We start from the raw sequence: 22,384 nt of genomic DNA on the forward strand, positions 1-22,384 counted from the left end.
GATGATGGTCGCTACGTGGCACACCGTTCTTGATCCCTGGACGAAAACGTCAACGCTAGCCCAGCTAATGATAGATAACCACTCATTTGTTCTAATTCTGCAAAACGGGAGCGGCCTGGGTCCACTAACCAGATAGAAGCAATATGCGACCGACGATGCCCCGGAGGGAATTTCAAATGACTCTCTGTGCGTTGACGGTCGGTCGGTGATTCCATCCTTTCCAACTCATCATAATCATCGTAATCAGAGTTCGCCTGGCTTGCCTGGCTGGTGGTCGTATTGCTGTCATGAGCACCTGGCTCATCACGTGCAGAGGTCCTTGCACTTGTCATTTCTGCGGAACGATGTCATCCCAGTTATTGACGCATGATAAATTGCCTGGCAAGGGTAGGGAGATAATGACCTTTGCTACTGATATACTAAATAACGCCAAGTGAAATCAACGCCAAATCACACCCAAGTGGCACATTTACGGAGCTCCCCGGAAAGAGTCACCAGCAAATGTGTGCTCGTCACTCAATTTCTGAAAGCATAAATGCATGTCTGGAAATAAATTATAAAAAAAAAAACTTAAGGTGAAACAGTTTGGAATCAACTTCTAAGATTGCACTCAAACTTCAAAGGCACAAATCTCGCGAAGAAAGCTTCCAACAACAGTGAACTTTTTATTTTGGCTTTGTGCACTAGCAGAAAGCTTAAAATAAGAAGATCAGAAACATTTGCCTACTATTTTTCCAGTTTTGTGCCTTTGAAAACGTGAGTAGGGGTATAAGTCGGCCATTGTGCCGGCCATCTTTGAACTCCGAGATGTTTTATCTTAAGCCCGTTTGCAAGTTACGCCCTTTTGAAGATATAAGTAAGTTGTAGTTTACTACATTGCACATTGGTCGGGCTCCATATAAAGGGGCGGCCAAAACTACCAAAACTTTTTGGAGATTTTTATGTTTTTTATCATTTTAAAATATACCTCATGTATCATATTATTATGATTCCTAATTAAAATTGAAATAAAATTTAAGATTCTATGACTTTTATAACGGCAAATCGGCTGGAATCAAAACATTGAAAAATGTAACAATAAAATAGAGTACAAAATTTATAATTTGGGAATGCAATATTTCACCAAAGGTGCGTACTATCTGAAAGCTTATGGTTCAATACTTTTATGGAGCATGAGGATGTTTAAAATATTTGGTTGAAGTTTTCATACTCTTTATTATTACACTTTAGTAATTTTGAACATGAAAAACAACTCTTGTCACCACCATTTCGAATTTTGCACATGTGCATTTCTTTTAATTATCGGACAGGTTTGGGCCGAAGGTTCTCCGATTTGTATTAAATTTTCACCAGAGGTAGAGCTCGTGGATACATGACCAAAGGTGAAATTGAAAAAAATTATAGTGGCCTATTTTCCCGGAAAACTCTAGATGAATTTTCACGATTTCCCTATATACCTACAACTTTAAAAAATCATATCTCCTGAACTATGCATCGTAGAACAAAAGTCTTTTTGTGAAATCGAAAGGAAATTTCCTCAGCAATCTATTAAAAATATAAAAAGAAAAACATTTCCCAGAAAATTTTTCACCGTTGAGAAAATTGTCGGAAAAATAGCAGAAAAACTATCGTCTGTATCATGAAAAAATTTCGAAAAAATATTTTTTGTTTCATCAATCCATACTCTAACTTTCGTCCATAGACGCCAAAGTGGTATATTTTACCGTTTAGGCAACAGAACTGAAAAACTAATGGCCACCCGCACGCTTCCCATAGGAAAATGTGTTCTATTGTGGGCCTCATAACCGTGCGCTAACGGCGGCAGTAATTTACACGCATTGTAAGTGTAACGCAGTAAACCACCCTTCTCTTTCCAGTCAGAAGAAGCTTTTCTTCAATCGGAGCACTCTCCATTGGTCTGTTGGGTGTTTTGTATGTCCTTTATACGTAACCTTTACTATTGATACTAACAGTCTTTAATTGAAAACGATTCTAACATTTAATAATATTGGTAATGTAATGATATAGGTAATAGATAGTATATAGTTTCCAAGAAAAAAGGAGTATTATGCAAACATAAAGTGCTATTTGTAATTTACTTGCTTTTTCAAATTTTGTACAATTTATCAAATGATTAGATACCGTAAATTCGGGTGAAATTGATCAGTAGGGTGAAATTGATCACTGTGTCACACGATTTTATTTCCCTCTTATAGAGCACAGAAATCAATGCAACCTATTTATATGAACGTTGTTTGTCTTAACTATTGTCAAATTGCATGTTGTGAAGTTTTTGGTGTTAAGGAATGTTTATTTCTATGAAAATAATAGAAAATTCCATAATTTTGTTCTGTGTGGTATTGGCAGACACCAATAAACTTATAGTTTTAAACAAGGATTTGGACATGGTGTCAACCTGAAAATATGTAAGGATGCTTGAAATATATCCCCAAAACGAATTCTATCATCAAAATTCGTACCAATTTGTTCATTTTGTTGTAATAATTGATTTTTTCATAGATATCAGAAGATTCCTTCGGAAATTGCCTACATTTAGGCGTTTTCTACGGTATTGTTGAAAATTAATTGTTTATTATTTCCATATATGTTACATTGTTAAGAATTTGGTAACCATATTTGGATTCAGGAGGCCCAAATTAGATAAGTAAAGTTGTTTTCAAAACTAACAATAATTGTTTTAACAGGTGATCAATTTCACCCCGAAACGGAGTCCCTTGATTTTTTATTTTAGAGACGATTTTTAGCACTAAAATCACAACTGTATGAAAATTTGAGTATATAAGCCAATGAGGCTCACCGTCGTACTTGTTTTCCTGCATTAAGTTGTATGGAATTGGCAACATCATGAAAAACAGACATGGTAAAAAGTGATCAATTTCACCCGAAATTACGGTAATGAACTAAAAGCGCGCGAATAAATTTTCAGTTTTGTTTTCTATACAAAATGGTATGTTTGATATAAATTCTGATTGTGGCTTGGAAGAATATATTTGCATGTACAGTAGACTGATGCAAATTTTGAAGTTTTTGCTCCCCTATGCTTAAACGATGTCAATTATGATGAAAATGATCCTCCCAAAATTTGAAGTGATTCGGAAGAAATTTGATTGTGCACACGCCATTTGAAGTTTATATGGAGATTACTATGGAAAACGCCAATCTTTTGGGTTCAGCCCTCTATCTCTTCGTCATAACATTTTATAGAAAAGTGATCACACTCATCTCATGTGAAAACTTCCCAGCTACAACTTTGCCGAAGATCACATTTTGATGGGACGTAAGGATAATTTGTTATTATTGATAACAAAGTCTAAATCATGCTGAGATGATCATTCAACTACTTTCATTGCAACACTGCTTTTTTGCTGTAGAACATAGTAGCCTGGATTACTTTGATCTATTCTTCCCGCCAGGAGTACCACTGTTGCCTGCCGAACAGTTGGTGAAGCATGCTACATGCAAACCAAGTTTATGATGATGAATAACAATTTATCCTGACGTCTAATCAAAAAGTGGTCTTCGGCAAAGTTGTTGCTGGGAAGTTTTCAAATGAGGTGAGTGTGTTCACTTTTCCATAAAATGTTATGACGAAGAGATAGAGGGCTGAACACAAAAGATTGGCGTTTTCCATAGTAATCTCCATATAAACTTCAAATGGCGTGTGCACAGTCAAATTTCTTCCGAATCACTTCAAACTTTGGAAGGATGCTATTTACCATAATAAAAATCGTTTAAGCATAGGGGAGCTAAAATTTCAAAATTTGCATCACTCTAATGTACAGTCGAATTTCGTTCGTTGCACCACGTTTAATTACACTTCGTTTTGATTGGGCTCCCGTTAAGTGGGCTATAGCCCACCTGAAACGAAGGCAAGCGTTATTTTCTGACATAAACCGCAATTTGTCAATGTTGGTAGCCCTGAATTTCTATTGTAATCAGTGTTTTGACAGCTCAAATCTTAGCCCGATTAGTGAAAGTCTTTCACTAATCGGGCCACGGGTTTAGTGCAACGAACGAAAGTTGACTGTATATAATATCAATCAACCGTATAACATTCAGGGACGCCATCTATTGTTCCATTGATGGCTGTTGTGGAATATTCCACTGCCAGTCAGCGTGCAGCCTCTACAGTTGGCGCCAACCCAACAGTGCGCCTAACTTTATTGAGAAGCGAACGCGCGTAATGAATAATTATTGTATGTTTTGTCAGTCCGCATTGTGCGCCAATTAACTTGTAAGAATGTAGTTTCTCTCGTTTTTCCACCGAGTAGGCATGCTGCCTCTCAGTGGCAATAAATCTATTAAAGTGAAAGTCGTTCGTTGTATCGTAAAAGACACAATGTAGGAAAGACGTTCTGGCCGAAACAATATATTTACAATGTATTATACAATATACAACATATTGATAAGTTTTCAAAGAGAGTAGATCTTGAGATTTGATCCTTCAAACATTAGCATAACGATTGATTGTAACAAGAACTTCCCGTGCGGCTCCCATAGAGGCTGTAAGCTTTAATACTAAATAACGTTGCTGATGAAGGGCACACAAAACACCCAACAGACCAATGGAGAGTGCTCCTATTGACGAAAAGCTTCTTCTGACTGGAAAGAGAAGGGTGGTTTACTGCGTTACACTTACAATGCGTGTAAATTACTGCCGCCGTTAGCGCACGGTTATGAGGCCCACAATAGAACACATTTTCCTATGGGAAGCGTGCGGGTGGCCATTAGTTTTTCAGTTCTGTTGCCTAAACGGTAAAAGATACCACTTTGGCGTCTATGGACGAAAGTTAGAGTATGGATTGATGAAACAAAAAATATTTTTTCGTAATTTTTTCATGATACAGACGATAGTTTTTCCGCTATTTTTCCGACAATTTTCTCCATGATGAAAAATTTTCTGGGAAATGTTTTTCTTTTTATATTTTTAATAAATTGCTGAGGAAATTTCCTTTCGATTTCACAAAAAGACTTTTGTTCTACGATGCATAGTTCAGGAGATATGAATTTTTAAAGTTGTAGGTATATAGGGAAATCGTGAAAATTCATCTAGAGTTTTCCGGGAAAATAGGCCACTATAATTTTTTTCAATTTCACTTTTGGTCATGTATCCACGAACTCAACCTCTGGTGAAAATTTAATACAAATCGGAGAACCTCCGGCCCAAATCGTCCGATAATAAAAAAAAAATCCCCACATCAAAAAGCATCCCTAGATCTTACAAAAAAAAAAGTTTAATTTTTTTGCAGAAATTTTCTGATTTGCAAGTTAGAGCTATTTGAATAATTCAATATATTATTTATATTTTGAAGACATTTTTCATACAAAGTTCGTTTAAAATATATTTAATCACTATTCATATACATTTTGATCAAAATCGTTCAAATACAAACAAAATTTGTGTTTTCATTCTAGTTTGATAACAGTTTTAATGAAAAAAACTTTTATTTTTAAAGCTACGTTATATGTGAATAATCCCTTTTGAAACAATGAAAGCGCCAAATAACATATTTACATATTTCATCGATTAGGCCGATAAAACTAGTTTTGGCCAAACTTCATTTTTTTCCGACATGTGTAACATGTTTGTGTCATTTTACTTCACTACACCGTTGGTATGGATAAAATAAGCATTTACTGCAAAGATACTGGTAGTTAGATAGGTTGCTACTCATGCTTTGAGATTGTTGAATTGAATGGAATAATTACAATGTAAGTAAAAATCATGGAAAAATAATGTCAGCATTGATTTTTTGAAAGGAATTTTGAGTTCCGTAGAAAATCTGAGATTTCAAAAAGAGTTTTGAGATTCCCCAAAGATTACCGTAGGGATTTTGAATTTTCGCGTGCATTTTGGCATAACGATTATTATGTTGTTTCTGAGGAATCCTTAAATATCTGTGGGAATTCAGATATTTCTAAAGTAATACTGAACTTAAAGTGATAATTGTGACATCCAAGACACTTGAATTTTCTTTGGAATTTCAGAATTTCTGAGCTTCCGATAGATATTCTAAATTTATTATAATAATTCTGGGATTCTTGTGGCAATATTAAAAATACGGAATTTGATTCGGTTATTGATCTTTTGAAATTATTTTGTTACCTTTGACAAAGTATTTATGGGGTTTTTCAGATTTTACATCAGAATCTCAGTACTGGAATCTAAAAAAAGTCTAGTAATTTCAGATTTCTAGCTAAAATTCCAAAATTCTCAGAAAAATCTTTGTCGTCATATCATCATAAAATTAACATGAACATAATGGGAATGCAAATTTACATTTCAAATCGTGTAAAATTACATAACCTACATGAATGTGTGCCCATGCTCGATAACGCGATGTATAGCGGAAATGTGGTACTATTCATATTTTCCCATAATCTGCACTCTGAATGGATTTTTTCTAACGTGCCGCATCAGTCACTGCTACCCGTTAGTAGTAGTAGTAGTAGTAGTAGTAGAAGCTCATGTTCGAAAGTAATACGTACTACATGTTCGAGAGGTTTTTTTATTCTCACCAAAAGTGTATGTTTGATCACAGTCAGTCAATCAATATAACTGATATAACACAATCAGTCTAGCATGTTGAAAAAACTTTAAATACATTTATAAAATTCTAACAAATTTATTTTAAGAGTTCTTGGATTCAGTCTGTTTTATTTTAGAGAACCGGAAAACCAAAAACTTATTCTTCATATATATTTATCTGCAATGTTCTCTTCAAAGTTGTTCTCACCGCTTTGTTACAGAAAACTTATTGCAACAATAACTGTGTCACTGTGTCCTGCTTCAAAAACAAAAACAAAAAAAAATACTTATTTCGGAACGAAGGAAGAGGATCGATTTTAGCAGTGGTTTCCAACTGGTGTTTTGCGAATCCTTAGAAGCCATGACGAATACTCAGGGAGTCCGCAGAACTATTGTTACAAAACTGAAGTGTTGACATTGCCCAAATAGCTGCAAGCTGAGGGTCGTGAGCTGTATTAAGAAGACAATTTACACTGTCTTCAGTGCAAGGCTGCACAGACTGAACGATCACAAACATAAGGCAACGGACAACACGAAACCTCTGCACAGTCACTCTAGTTGTGTATAATTAGTATGCTTTCTTGGAGCGTACCTAAGCCGAGTGGTCGGAGTTCGCGGCTACAAAGCAAAGCCATGCTGATGGTGTCTGGGTTTGACTCCCGGTCGGTCATGGTTTTTTTGTAATGGAAATTTCATGGGCATAAAGTATTATTGTACCTGTCACACGATATACGAATGTGAAATGGCAACTTTGGCACAGAAAGCTCTCAGTTAATAACTGTGGAAGTTCTCTCAGAACACTGCGCTGAGTAGCCGGCTCTGTCCCAGTGGGAACGTTAATGCCAAGAAGAATAAGTATGCTTTCTTCTTGATACGTACCGTAATTCGGGGTGGAGTTGATCAGCGGGGAGAAGTTGATCATCCCCATACCCGCATGTATAAACTGCCAAGAGCGCTATGAACCGTTTATTTTTATCACAACTTCTGTGATATTGCATCACCTGATAGATGTGTTTGATGTTTCTTAATTCGGTTTGCCGTTCAAGATAGTTATACCATGGAAAAATCAGACTTTTAAGGAAATGTTCGATGAACTTTTGAAAGGTTCTGCTACAAACATTCAACTATTGCCAAGGCTATATAAAGACACCATTTAAATAAACTGTTTCATTCATTCCAGATATGTTCTGTGAATCCTGTTTTACATTTGCATTGAGGATAAATAACCATTTTCAAAGAGAAAAAGGTCTTTTTGTGTGTGAGTTATTAATTTCAAAGAAAATTGCATACCTTCATGCGTTTAATGTTGTATACTATCACAACTTTTAAATCAAAAATTGACCGATTTATCAACAAGTAGCAACATTTTTGAAACTTGATTCGGGATCAGTGACCCCAAATTTAGTAAATAGCATGTTTTTTTATTTTAGAAAACCTGTCGCAGTAATTGATCAACTTCACCCCGGAGTCAATTCCACTTTTTGATTTCTAAAAAATATTTTATGCATACATGCATCCTGCTAGGTATTAAAGAACAGAATCACTCAAAAGTGACCAACTTCACCCCATTCTACGGTACTCTTGGCAATAATGTTATGTATTCTGACCAATCCTACATTTCATCGAACTTTTCATTAAGTGTTCAAAAACTATTGTAGAAACATGTTTCTACCGGCCGTGGAATGCTTAAAGCAGGAAATCGGGACTTCGAAAAGGTTAGGAATCGCTGGATTAAGGTAAAACAGCTTTAAATCCAACTTCAAGAATGATGATGATGATATAAGCTGCCATCTAGCGTAGCAAGGTATCCACCAGTAGCAATGGCCTTTTCTTACAAAACAATTTGATCAAGGTTGTGTGAATGTATTTAATCATACTCCTGTATGAAGGGCCAAAAACGAATGGTGGACCCGTATGCAGAGACACTTATGGAAAAAAGAATCTCCTTCCAGAAGTAAGTTCACACAAACAGTCGTACACTTGCCATTGCTTGCCAGGAAGACCCAATAGATGGGACGAAGAGCTCGCCCTTTATTCCGAAATGTTAGCGATAGGAAATTGACAGTTTCACTTTTTCTATCCATCTTGTTTCAATCGGGCGCCTTGTTGATCCCACCCAACCCAAAGCGCATATACTGTTAGAAGTCTAATCAAAAAATACAATCCATCATGGAAAAATCTCACCGGTTTCTTATCCCTGTGTAGTATTTTGAAGCTGGTCATCAAAACGATGTCGGCGAACTATTTCACCATTAACTAAAGTATCGTTTAAGCGAGTTACTTCGAAAGAAATACGCGCGACGAAAACTTACACTCTGACATTGATATGTGCTCGAACATGAGCACATCTTTGCCAAAATTCTTTTTTTAATGACTACTAAACAACCGTGAAAAAGCACTCCGTCTACGCGAAAACGAAAAAACGGTCTCGCTTCACCATCGCGGAACATAGTTTATTTTTCTTTGTGCACACGGAGATACGAAAACAAACATAAACACCGAAAATATACGAATGAGCGCATTTTTCTAAGACAATTTAGGCGGGTTTTTAAATCCCCCCTCCCTCCCTGTAAGATTTTTTGTATGAAAATTAGGAATAATTTGTATTTTCGACGGCCAAAACCTCTAGTACTCTAGTTATGCACCCTAGAGGTTTGGTGTGTTTTGGAATAGCTTGTACTATATTTTGACACATTCAGATTTGATCTAGATAAGTGAAAACTGATCTAGATCAGTTTTATCTTTTGAAAGGACGTCCTAGCAAAAAACTTTCTTCTGCAAAGTTGTTCATTGAGGCAAGTTTCATTGCCGTGAAGAAAGAAAAGTTTTTTGTTGTGGTGGTTTGAAAACTTGATTAAAATATGTTAAAAATTGATTATAAACACAAACTGTGATAAATTCTATGTGTGTACCATGGCGTTTTTCAAGTGATATAAATTGATCTGAATTGTATTGCAGTAGGCCTGTAAGAATCAGCATGCATCAAACATTGATAGTGCGGTGAAATTCCCAACTTATAAATGTATTATGTAGTAGCCGTTGCCATGTTGCAAATCGTCACCGAATAATATATTTTTTTATATAGAACTGTATCTGAAGATTTGAAAAAATCGCTTAGTTTTAGACCTTTTTTTTCACAATAACATCTCTCTGCGATAGACTTTCCCCCCTTTAAATTTACTAATATTTTTAATCAAATCCAATTTCGCAAAGTTATCGCTATATAAAGTTGGTGTCATTATGATCCCAAGGCACAGACAACGTGCTTTTTTTCGCATATATTGATGGTTGAAAATGGAGATAATAATGGAATGTAGATTTTGTTTTTCCAAAATCATTCCTGAATTGTAAATTACATATACAATCCCAGTTTAAATCAAGCTTTGGTAATTTGTTTCTTCTGAATATCATTGATTTACTTGCACAGCAAAAAATAAAAATCACTTCGTTTTCGATGCTCATCACTCGCGTCCTAAATATTAAGTTAATCAACATTCAAATTAATTCAATCAAATGTACGGATGCCGTGATTGGTCGATTTGATGTGTATAGGAAATTGCGTGCTCTAACATTTTTTTTTCTGTGTAGAACTTGTAGACTTGTGTCATCAAAAGGACATTATTCGAAAACGGAATCCACTATTTCGTTTATAAATTATTGCTAGATATACAGTTTAGTTATAGAAATGCACTTGTTAGCCAAGATTTTACATGAAGATTTTTTTTCCTGATAAAAACGATCTGACGAGCAGTGTGACATTGGTTTGTAGCAAATTTGCGAATACGGCCATGGCGAATGTTTTTGATAGGAACCCATATTCGCCCGACCACCGAAGTATGATAACTACTTTCCCCATTCAGCATTTCAAGTGGAAGTTTTTCCATAAAAACTTACCTGATGGAGAAATAAGAGCAAGGCGCAAATATACAATCGAATGAAAAGTTGAAATATGCCAATGCAAGGTAAATCAGTTTTTTGTGTGGAGAGTACTCCGGAGGTAGAGCAGAACGGTATGATTTCCATACTTTGGTGAATGCAAACTTGGCCCTATGTTTTCCCGGAGGAAACAAACAAAAAAAGGCTTGCCAGTGCACGATAACGAGCAGCTTTTTGTACATATTCAAATAAGTTTTATTGCCTTCCGTATGGCAATTTTCGTATTTGTTTATGCCGGGAGTTTTTCCCAATGTCTTGGGGGCTGTATTCATGGACGCTTGGAAATATTGTTACGATGGGCATTTGGAGCGGCTGTCGGTTGACAACGAAAATTGTTATTTTATCGTTTGTCGATGAATGCAATCCTTTATTTAAATTATTTGTATAATTTTGAACAAAAAAATTGAAATTCTAAAAACCCACCAATGTGACTCTTCAAAGTTAAATTATTATCTATCATGGGTCCTTCCTAGCTATTAAACTTCATCTGTCCAGTTTAATCAAACCTCTCTCATCGTGACGATTGTCTAGGTTTCAAATACCCTTTTGATTCATATTACGGACACTCAAGACCTCAATGAAATATAACTCACCAAAGAGCACATAAAATTCCTATCCCGGACCCTCCCCCCTTTAACCACATGTATAGAACACATTAATTTAATATCCGAACAGCTCTTGACAGTTAAAAAAGTCAAATCAATAACTAACCTCAGCTAGCTGTAGGAAAGACAGATAAGGCGGTTGGGTATTCGGATATTTCATTGATTTCAATGAAATATTGAATCACTTTGTAAGAAATGATTTCCTTCATTTCCTTCTTCTTTTTTTCTTCTTGGCATTAACGTCCCCACTGGGACAGAGCCGACTTCTCAGCTTAGTGTTCTTATGAGCACTTCCACAGTTATTAACTGAGAGCTTTCTTTGCCAAAGTTACCATTTTTGCAGTCGTATATCGTGTGGCAGGTACGATAATACTCTATGCCCAGGGAAGTCAAGGAAATTTCCATTACGAAAAGATCCTTAACCGGTCGGGAATCGAACACAGACACCTTCAGCATGGCATTACTTTGTAGCCGCGGACTCTAACCACTTGGCTAAGGAAGGAAATGATTTCCATACAAAGTAAATGTCCGAAGCTTGAAGTAGTCCGAAATTTGAATTAAAAACGAGATTCTTAAAATCCTTCACATAGAGCATGCGTTAAGGTTACATAGGTTTGAATTAGAGTAGCGTACCTTTATATTTATATCTCTCTTTAAACCACCTTTTTTTTCACTCATTTTGTGTATCAGAGAACCAAGGTTTACTCATGGATGTGTTAAAACCTTGGTCCATAAGTACACAAAAATGAGTGATAAAACTGAAAAAGGGATGGAAATATAAAGGTGTGTAATTAAAATAAAACAGCCGGTATCTATTGAAAATCGTCAAAGGCGAAAAAGTACAGAATACACTGTGTAAAACGCATAATGCTGCCCACAGACCACTCAGACTGTTTGACCAACATTGGCTCCACCCCTAGGTTGGTGCATATGTTGGTGCTATGTTTTTCCCGCAGTTTATTTAGTAATCACTAATCTCATATATTTCTCAACAGATTGGTTAAGAGTTCTAAGAGTAGTTTTACCAGGAGTTTCATGAAAAATTTACCCAGTTTTTCCTGCAAGATATTTAACCATAAGTATTTTTTTTTTCAATTTCGATGATGAGTATCATTGTTGATATTGACAACAAAAAGTAGAGTAACAGATTGGTTGAGGGATTGTGTGAGTATTTTTTTCAGAAGGATCTCAAGAAATTCCTCCAGGGATACCTCCAAGACAAGGTTGGTTATCTAATGGCTACCGCTTCTGCTTCATAAGCAGAAGGTCAAGGGTTCAATCCCGTCCCTTTCCTTGTACTTTGTAGTTGTATCTTTCACTTGCTTCTATATACCACTCTTTATATATCACAGTTGATCTATCACAGTTCATAACATTTGCTAGAGCCCGAGACGGACAGAAATAAGCCATTTCCCTACGCTTCCATTCCTTTCATCATTATAGCTTGCCTTGCCTTACGCCTGATACATAGGCAGACTGCTAACCAAACCAGCAAGCCTCTCTGCCATAAAAATTACCCCACCCTTTCACCCTTCCCGCATGAACTGGCGTAGACGCAGTGGTATGTACGGTCTACCGTGGGAGCCATACTATTAACATAAAAAAGTCGAGAAAAGAAGGAATTTCAAGTGAACATAGTGACAAATTTAATGTGAAAATTTCCGGCAAAATGTTTTGAAATTTACTGTCGGAAATGAGAAGTAATGTGTGGTGAAAATTCAGAACCAGAACAAGTTAGGACAGAATTTCCCATTAGGCCCTATATTTCCGACATATCTGTTCTGAATTGCTGGTTGAATTTTGAAGTAATTTTCAGCGTGTACCCAGGAAGAACCTGTTTCAAAATTATAGAAAAATCTATTCAAAAAATTTGAATTTAATTTAATTGAATTATTTTCAAAATTTTATTTAAGGAACTAGTTGAATTTCCAATAAAAAAATCGCTCAAACATTTCGATGACAATTCTAGGTTTGGTTTTTTTATTTTGAACTCTGATTTTTTCTAAGAAATTCGCAAATTCGCCAATAAGTCTTCCACAATTTTCATCGAAAGTTCTACCTGGTAAGGGATTAAGTGTGATATCAATCCAAAGTAATAGTAATTAAGTGGTTCTCAGCAATTTCCTGACTTCCACTTCTCATTCACTTCTTCCCCTTAAACCTCTTCACTTCTATCTTTCATCTTTTTAAATCTTAGTAATCGCTTTCCAACTTGCATCTTCCTCTAGGAACATTTGAAGTGATTACTTATGGTGTTCTTCCAGTAATTTCTCCAGGGATGCCTTCAGGGATTCCTCCAGGAATATCTCAAGAGATCCCAATTATATTTTTTAATATCTTCAGGTTATCTTCCAGGACAGCAATTTATCTGGGTGTTCCTACAACAATTGGAAAACTTTGGAGGAGTTCTGAAAAAATGTCTAGAGAAATTCGTGGAGCAATGCTTAAATAAATAACTTTGAGTAATTTGAGATTGAATTTAAAAAGTATAAACTAAATGAATTAATTTCTGAAAAATCGCTGGAAATATTCTACAAGAATCCTGGAGAAATTCCTAGTAATCTTTGAATGGCTTTGAAATCCTTCGATAAATCACCTTTCTATTCCTATTCTTAAGATGTTCCTGTGGAGATAACTGTAAAAAATTATGAACAAAATTTTTCAAATAGTTTGAAGGAATATCTTTTGGAAATCCTGCAGAATTCTTTAGGAAAATTTATTGCAAATTTTTTTACTGAAACCACGAAGGAATTTCTGGAGAAATTGTTGGAGAAATTTTAAGTAGAATCCATGGAAAAAATCAGGACGAATTCGTGGGGAAATACTTGGAGGATTCTATATAAAAACAAATCAATGAGACTAAATTAATTTCTGAATCAATTTTACGGAGAATTTTGAAAGGAATTCCTGGATGAATACCTGAAGAAACTCGTAGATAAATATTTGCAAACATTCTGATGGGAGGCTCTGGAAGAATTTTTGAAAGAATTGAAACCCCTTGATGAATTTCCGGAGTGACGGTGGTATACCTGGAGTATTAATTGTTGGACGAAATTGAAAAGAGGAGTTCTGGACGTATCTCCAGAGGGATTCTAGGAAGAATCTCTGGAATATTTTCGAAGTAATTGCTGGAAAAAATTCTGTGGTAATACCCGGAAAAAAATATGAAGTAATCCATGGCTATTTTCCTGGAAAAATTATGGAGAAATTCTTAGATGTTTGGATATTTGAAAAATTTCTGAACCAACCCAATAAAAAATTGCTGAATATGAGCTGAACAAATAGTTTTAGTTTATTTAGCTTGAAAACTTTTGTTTGGATACTAATGTTACATGGGAAATCCTGTAGATATTCTTGAGTACCGTAATCCGGGGTATCATTGATCAGCGGGGTAACATTGATCGGAATGACCAATCTCGTAAAAAGTTCGTATCGCCATTTATTGATGGAACCTTTTCAAATCATGAATGGTTCTTCTCTTTCTTATATTCATAAGCTAATGAAAGTGAAGATTTTTGCGTAAATTGCGTTTACCTTATGCGTAAATTTATCAACTTTTCAAAACAATTATTTCAATGGGTAAGGATGACACTACCGAACATTCATGTCTCACATAAGTTCTGCAAACGATATGAGCAAGGAAAATGCAGTTCTTACTAAAAATGGCATCGCCGAAAACGATTCTGGTGTCAAAACTTTCTTAAGTATGCTGAATTAGGTAACATTACCGAATTACTGTTAAGAATATAGAATTCCCTTAGGAAATTGCCTACCTTTAGGCGTATTCCGTGGTTCGAGGTGTTTTTAATTTTGAAATAACTTAAAAATTAAATGACTTGTAAGCGTTTGGCCTTCATATTCGGCTCCGGGGGCCATGATTTAAGTATGTAACGACATTTTCAATATTACCGAACGTTGTTTACATTGGTGATCAATGTTACCCCATATCAACTATATCAAAAAATCACTTAAAACATTTTTTTAAACATGCTTAAATATTTCAAAAAACAAAATACAGTATAAAGTCACAAGCTATGGGTGACAGTACTTGTTTTAAAATTATAAAATTTGCAACATTTGCATTTTCAAACGAAATATTTGAGAAATATTCAAAAAAATGATCAATGTTACCCCGGATTACGGTAATACCTAAATGATTTAACAAGAAAATTTGTGGAGGAATACCTCTAAGAGTTATAGAAATAATTGCTGACCGAATTTCTGGAAAAATACTAATAGAATCAATGAAAGAATTTTTGGGAAAATCCCTCTGAAGAAAAGATTGTAAAATTTGAGAAGCCTCTCTCTAAAGGAATACATAGAGGAGCTTTTAAAGTGCCTCTTGGAAATATTGCTGGACGATTTCGTAATGTGGAATACTTGGTGGAATTCTTGGAAAACCCCTTGCAGCAGTTCCTACAGAAATTTCTGAAGCAAATCGTAGAAGATAGAAGATAGAAGATAGAAGATAGAAGATAGAAGATAGAAGATAGAAGATAGAAGATAGAAGATAGAAGATAGAAGATAGAAGATAGAAGATAGAAGATAGAAGATAGAAGATAGAAGATAGAAGATAGAAGATAGAAGATAGAAGATAGAAGATAGAAGATAGAAGATAGAAGATAGAAGATAGAAGATAGAAGATAGAAGATAGAAGATAGAAGATAGAAGATAGAAGATAGAAGATAGAAGATAGAAGATAGAAGATAGAAGATAGAAGATAGAAGATAGAAGATAGAAGATAGAAGATAGAAGATAGAAGATAGAAGATAGAAGATAGAAGATAGAAGATAGAAGATAGAAGATAGAAGATAGAAGATAGAAGATAGAAGATAGAAGATAGAAGATAGAAGATAGAAGATAGAAGATAGAAGATAGAAGATAGAAGATAGAAGATAGAAGATAGAAGATAGAAGATAGAAGATAGAAGATAGAAGATAGAAGATAGAAGATAGAAGATAGAAGATAGAAGATAGAAGATAGAAGATAGAAGATAGAAGATAGAAGATAGAAGATAGAAGATAGAAGATAGAAGATAGAAGATAGAAGATAGAAGATAGAAGATAGAAGATAGAAGATAGAAGATAGAAGATAGAAGATAGAAGATAGAAGATAGAAGATAGAAGATAGAAGATAGAAGATAGAAGATAGAAGATAGAAGATAGAAGATAGAAGATAGAAGATAGAAGATAGAAGATAGAAGATAGAAGATAGAAGATAGAAGATAGAAGATAGAAGATAGAAGATAGAAGATAGAAGATAGAAGATAGAAGATAGAAGATAGAAGATAGAAGATAGAAGATAGAAGATAGAAGATAGAAGATAGAAGATAGAAGATAGAAGATAGAAGATAGAAGATAGAAGATAGAAGATAGAAGATAGAAGATAGAAGATAGAAGATAGAAGATAGAAGATAGAAGATAGAAGATAGAAGATAGAAGATAGAAGATAGAAGATAGAAGATAGAAGATAGAAGATAGAAGATAGAAGATAGAAGATAGAAGATAGAAGATAGAAGATAGAAGATAGAAGATAGAAGATAGAAGATAGAAGATAGAAGATAGAAGATAGAAGATAGAAGATAGAAGATAGAAGATAGAAGATAGAAGATAGAAGATAGAAGATAGAAGATAGAAGATAGAAGATAGAAGATAGAAGATAGAAGATAGAAGATAGAAGATAGAAGATAGAAGATAGAAGATAGAAGATAGAAGATAGAAGATAGAAGATAGAAGATAGAAGATAGAAGATAGAAGATAGAAGATAGAAGATAGAAGATAGAAGATAGAAGATAGAAGATAGAAGATAGAAGATAGAAGATAGAAGATAGAAGATAGAAGATAGAAGATAGAAGATAGAAGATAGAAGATAGAAGATAGAAGATAGAAGATAGAAGATAGAAGATAGAAGATAGAAGATAGAAGATAGAAGATAGAAGATAGAAGATAGAAGATAGAAGAGAGAAGATAGAAGATAGAAGATAGAAGATAGAAGATAGAAGATAGAAGATAGAAGATAGAAGATAGAAGATAGAAGATAGAAGATAGAAGAAGAATCCCTGTACGATTTTTGGGAGAAATCCTTGAAGAAATGCCTAGAAAAATATCCAAAGACATTCCCCGAGAAATGTTGAACTTGAGTAGGAGTTTCTGGAGGAATATCTCAAGGAATTTGATGGGAAATTCTTTTAAAAAATCAAGAGGAATCTCAGTTTATAAACATTTTTTTTTTATTTGGAATAATCTCAAATGTTAATTTCTCTCAAGGAAGGAAACTCTGGAAGATTTTCTGGAGGAATCTCTGAACAATTTTGAGGACGAATTCCTGATGGAATTATTGAAAGAATTTCTGAACGAGGAATATTTTAGGGAAATCTTGAAAAATTTTTTGTTCTAATTTCTGGAGAATTTTCTGAAAAAAATCCAGTTATTTTTTTACATACAAAAAAAATCCAGTTTATATTTTCAACGAATCCACATCGGATTTTTATGAGAAATTTCTGAAGTAATTACTAAGAGAAATGTTTCAGGATTTTCCTGAGGAATTTGTGGATGAAATCCTGCTGTTTTAACTGGGACAATTCCTAAAGGAATTTCTGACGGTCGCTTCTGATGGAACTACTTAGGGAATTCCTGGCTTAATTTCTACAAAGAGTTCTGGAGGAATTACTTATAAAAAACCATGTAAAATTTACAGGATCCCTGAATGGTTTTCTGTCGGACTTTTAAAAGCAATTTCTTGTAGTAGTATAGAAGATAGAAGATAAAAGATAAAAGATAGACGATACAAGGATTTCTGGGAGAATTTGTTGTAGAATTTTAAGAATAATTCGTAAAGGAATTTATGAAGGAATTTGTGTACGATTTTTGGGAGAAGTCCTTGAAGAATTGCCTAGAAGAATATCTGAAGACATTCCCAGAGAAATTTTGAACTCGAGGAGGAGTTTCAGAAGAAATATTTAATGAGTAATTCTATGAAAAGTCAGGAGGAAGCTCTGTAGTCGGTTTATATATATTTTTTTTTTTGAATAATCTCAAATGTTAATTTCTCTGGAGGACTTTTTCAAATGATTTCTCAAGTAATTCCTGAAAGAATCTCTACGGAATTTTTGAGGTAGAACCGGAATTTTCTGGATGAACTCCCGGGTAAATTTCTGTAAAATCCCTGAAGGAAGCTTGTTTAGGAATTCCTGGCATAATAGGAACATAAAATTCTGGATAAATCACTGAAGAAAAGTCTGGAGTATTATCCTTGAAATATTATCAGTAGAAATCCCTGGAGGATGGTGTATAAGTGATGTTGCTGAAGAAATCGCTAAGAAACTGCTGCTAAAACCCCTGCAATAATTAAGGAAGAAAACTCTGGAAGACTTTCTAGAGGAACCCCTGAACAATTTTGAGGAAGAATTCCTGTTGGAATTATTGTAAGAATTCCTGAATGAGGACTAACTTGAGGAATGTTTTAGAGAAATCTTTAAGGAGTTTCTGTTCTTGTCTCTGGAGAATTTTCTGAAAAAAAATCCAGTTCTTTAAAAAAACCAGTTTAGTTTTTTAAAGAATCTACAACGGATTTTTATGAGAAATATCTGAAGGAATTACTGAGAGAAATGTTTCAGAATTTTCCTGAGGAATTTGTGGATGAAATCTTGGTGTTTTAACAGGGACAATTCCTAAAGGAACCTCTGACTATCGCTTTCGATGGAACTGCTTAAGGAATTCATGACTCAAACCATGGAAAATTTACAGGGGATGCGTACCGTGCAAAAAACAGTTTTTAGTTCAAAATTTCAAAAACCGTGTAAAAATAAGTAACACGACGTTCCATACAAAAATAAGGTTTAGACGGAAAAAAATGGAACTTTTTTTGCACGGTCGGGTAAAAAAAACGTACTAAAACAGAATCAGGTGTATTTCTGGAGGAATTTCTAGAGGACTTCCTGAATAAATCCTTGGAATTTATTGGAATGGTGGAATCCCATGTAGATTTGGTGGAATAATTTATAAAGAAATTCTATACCTCACGCAGTAACCCCTGATGAGATTTCTGGAAAAATAACTGTAGACATTTCTGTATAAAATTCGGGATAAATAAATGGTGGATGTTTTCGAAGATATTTTAAAGGAGGAATGCTTTAAGTAATTTTTTGGGATTTTTATTGAAATATCTGGACGAGTTTCTAATGCGATTTTAGAGAATTTTCTGTTAAAATTTCTGGATATAGCCCTGGAGGTTTCCTCAGAGGAATCTCTGGTGGAATTTAGGGAATTTACATCGAAATTATTCGTGGTTTTGCTGAAGAAATATCTGATGTTAGTTTCTGGAGGAATCCCTGAAACAATTTCTGGACGAATCCGTGTAGTAATTCCTGGTGAAATTATTGGTGGAATTCTTGAAGGAATCCCTGGATGAGTTTTATTCATAGCGATATGTGGAGAATTCTATGCAGAAACCACTGCATAAATCCTTTAAGAAATTACAGGGGAAAAACGTAGAGGATATTCTAGGCATTCCTAGTAACATCGCAAAGTTCAATAATAGAATTTACTAGTGCCTTTGGGAATATCCTCAACCAGAAAACAAATAACATTCAAGTGGGGTCAAGAACTACTTAGTTACATTTCGATTCACTTTGGCCCTTTGGGTTTTTTTATCGGACGAATTGTCTGAAATCCAGCTCCCTGCATGTTTCCAACGATCAAATACCGGTGTTTGATGATGTAGCACAATAATCGTGTGTCAAATTGTTCAAGCTTGTTAAAGAGCCACAATCGAAAATCTTCTCTCCGGTTGCATAATTACAACTGTACTATACGAGCAGAGATCACTCGTAATATGGTGAATATGGAGAAACAAAACTGACAGTTTGTCAAGCGGTCGTACGAACACGAATTGATTTGACTAACTTGGAGGCAGAGCCAACATTAGTCAAACAGACTGAGCGTGTGTGGGATGCATAATGCGAACCCAGGTGATAACTAAAGTAAACTTACAATATATCCATAATCCCACCCTCATGTAGCCTCAGAATTTATACTGATTAAGGGCAGTCGATTCTCAAAGAAACATAAATTCGCTTGTACCACTGCGCAGGAAGAAACTTTAATTTTCTCGAAAACGGTTTCAGCAAACGAGAATTACATAAAAATCTGGTAATTATGACAAGATGCATTAACACAAGTTAAGCAACCCGACCTTCTTCACGAAAACACTTTCCTGTCAATTAAAAAAGGAACTTGCACCTGTTTCGTGTTTTCCATGGAAGGCTTTTATTTTTTTTTTCTTCTTGAGAGCATTTAAGAAAATGAATGCTTTCAAAAGATTAAAAGACATTACGACAAATTTGTGGAGGAGTACTAACACAGTCCCTTCAAAATGAAGCCTTTTTTTCCTGTGGAGAAACAGAAACCCATAATTCCAGTTTCCATGATACAACCATTTCTTATAAACTCGCATCCTTTTTCACCCACTAAAATAAACAGAAGGAGCAAAGGTAAATGGTTCGCTGCCGTTGGCGGATTTATGCTCGTTTTATGATAATAATGCGTGATGCAATAGAGGTGTCACCATATTTATGGGATGGCTTCCCGGTTCGCAGCGTGAAGGTATAAAGCTGCTTCGTGACACATTTCCGCCGAGAAAAAGGATAAGTTACTGTGCTGACTGGAGTTTATAGTTGTTTGAAGGCGCGAGTTGAATATTATTCAAAAAAAAAAACGCTGTTTTTATGATTCACGAATAGATAAATGGACTGTCGGGATATGATAGTGCGATATTGTGAATTGGCTTTTATTATACTTGTCAGTGCAGTTAATGGTACTAGAGAAGATTTCAACTAATTAAATTCAAATTGTTTGGCACAAAACTGTTGCACTTCTTTAAGATTCAATTCAATTCAGCGACAAGTGCAAAAGAGAAAATAATCTGTAAATGTTGCTGTTTTGTGATTCTGCTTCGAAGCAGGCAAGATCTTTTAGTCCAACGGCTCCCAAATGATTTGAACGCAACTTTCATTTTCCAGCACATAACCCACCATAACCAGCCAATGGTGTTGCTCCGTCGCTGAAGAGATACCCCATCGTCCACTCATCGCAAGCATCTCGACACGATTGTCCAATAATAGAAACTTAATCCCAATTTCATTAGCTAAAATTACATTTTCATTTGACTGTTATTGAATTCAATGGTTCCGAGCTTATAGCTTATAGCTTATAGCGGATAGTCTTCCCCCGAGGGACTTCTCTCTTATATCGTCGCCTTTCGAGTGGCAACGGTTTTTGATTATGAAAAGTACACAAAGTGCTCTCGGTTTTCCCCCATCTGTGCCAACACCAATCAGTGGAAAACTGCAATTATTTCGGAAAATTGTGCGACGCTTCTGCTTCGGGACCCTCTCGCTTGCCGAATTGACCCCAGGTCTGACAGGTTGATTATTATAATGCTATACACATTCATAGCAAACACTTGGGCTTGAGCTTGCAGAGCTGGCAGAGAGCTGCTTTCTCATCGAAGAAAGATACCATTGGCGTAATCAAGGGGTGGGAAGGGTGGCCTTTTTCTTTTCTTCTTCTGGCATTCACGTCCTCACTGGGACAGAGCCTGCTCCTCAGCTTAGTGTTCTTATGAGCACTTCCACAGTTATTAACTGAGAGCTTTCTATGCTCAACTTGCCATTTTCGCATTTGTATGTCGCGTGGCAGATACGACGATACTCTATGGCCAGGAAGTCAAGGAAATTTCCACTATACGTATACGTAGGTATACGTATACGAAACGTATCCTGGAAAAGATCCTGGACCGACCGGGAATCGAACCCAGACATCCTTAGCACGGCTTTGCTTTGTAGTCGTGGACTCTAAAAAATCGGCTAAGGCCCCTTGATGATAGCCATGCAGTCGTTAAATTTTATTATTAAATCTCATCTAAAAAGTTTGGAAAATATCAAAATTTAATTTATTATTATATTGTTGATTGTCATTTGCCTATTTACGCCTATGGTAGGCACCTGATGAGAACCGGCGATGATCGAACCGGGCGAGAAACATCCGGAGAGAAGTATGGCGACGGAGCAATGGGCGCGGTTTGCCACCAAAACCAGGACTTTGTTCATTGAATGTTTCAGTTTCAGCACACCCACAAGTTCGAGGTATACCGACGATCGTCGACTCTCTATAGCTGCTGTTGCTGCTGTAGCATCGGAAATAAACGAACCAAATGGAGCAAATGTTGCTTAACGCAGATGAATGGTTTTAATTGAATGCAAACATTTCATTGTGTGACTCTTGTATTGCGGAGG

The 22,384-nt window shown here is 35.4% G+C and overlaps 1 protein-coding gene across 5 annotated transcripts in view; it reads left to right on the forward strand.

The window, feature by feature from the left end:
* LOC5575298 (toll-like receptor Tollo) overlaps window positions 1-22,384 on the forward strand; it is a 476,821-nt gene that overhangs the window by 300,099 nt on the left and 154,338 nt on the right. The window lies entirely within an intron of this gene.

Source organism: Aedes aegypti, chromosome 2, assembly GCF_002204515.2.
Source record: "Aedes aegypti strain LVP_AGWG chromosome 2, AaegL5.0 Primary Assembly, whole genome shotgun sequence".
Classification (NCBI taxonomy): domain Eukaryota; kingdom Metazoa; phylum Arthropoda; class Insecta; order Diptera; family Culicidae; genus Aedes; species Aedes aegypti.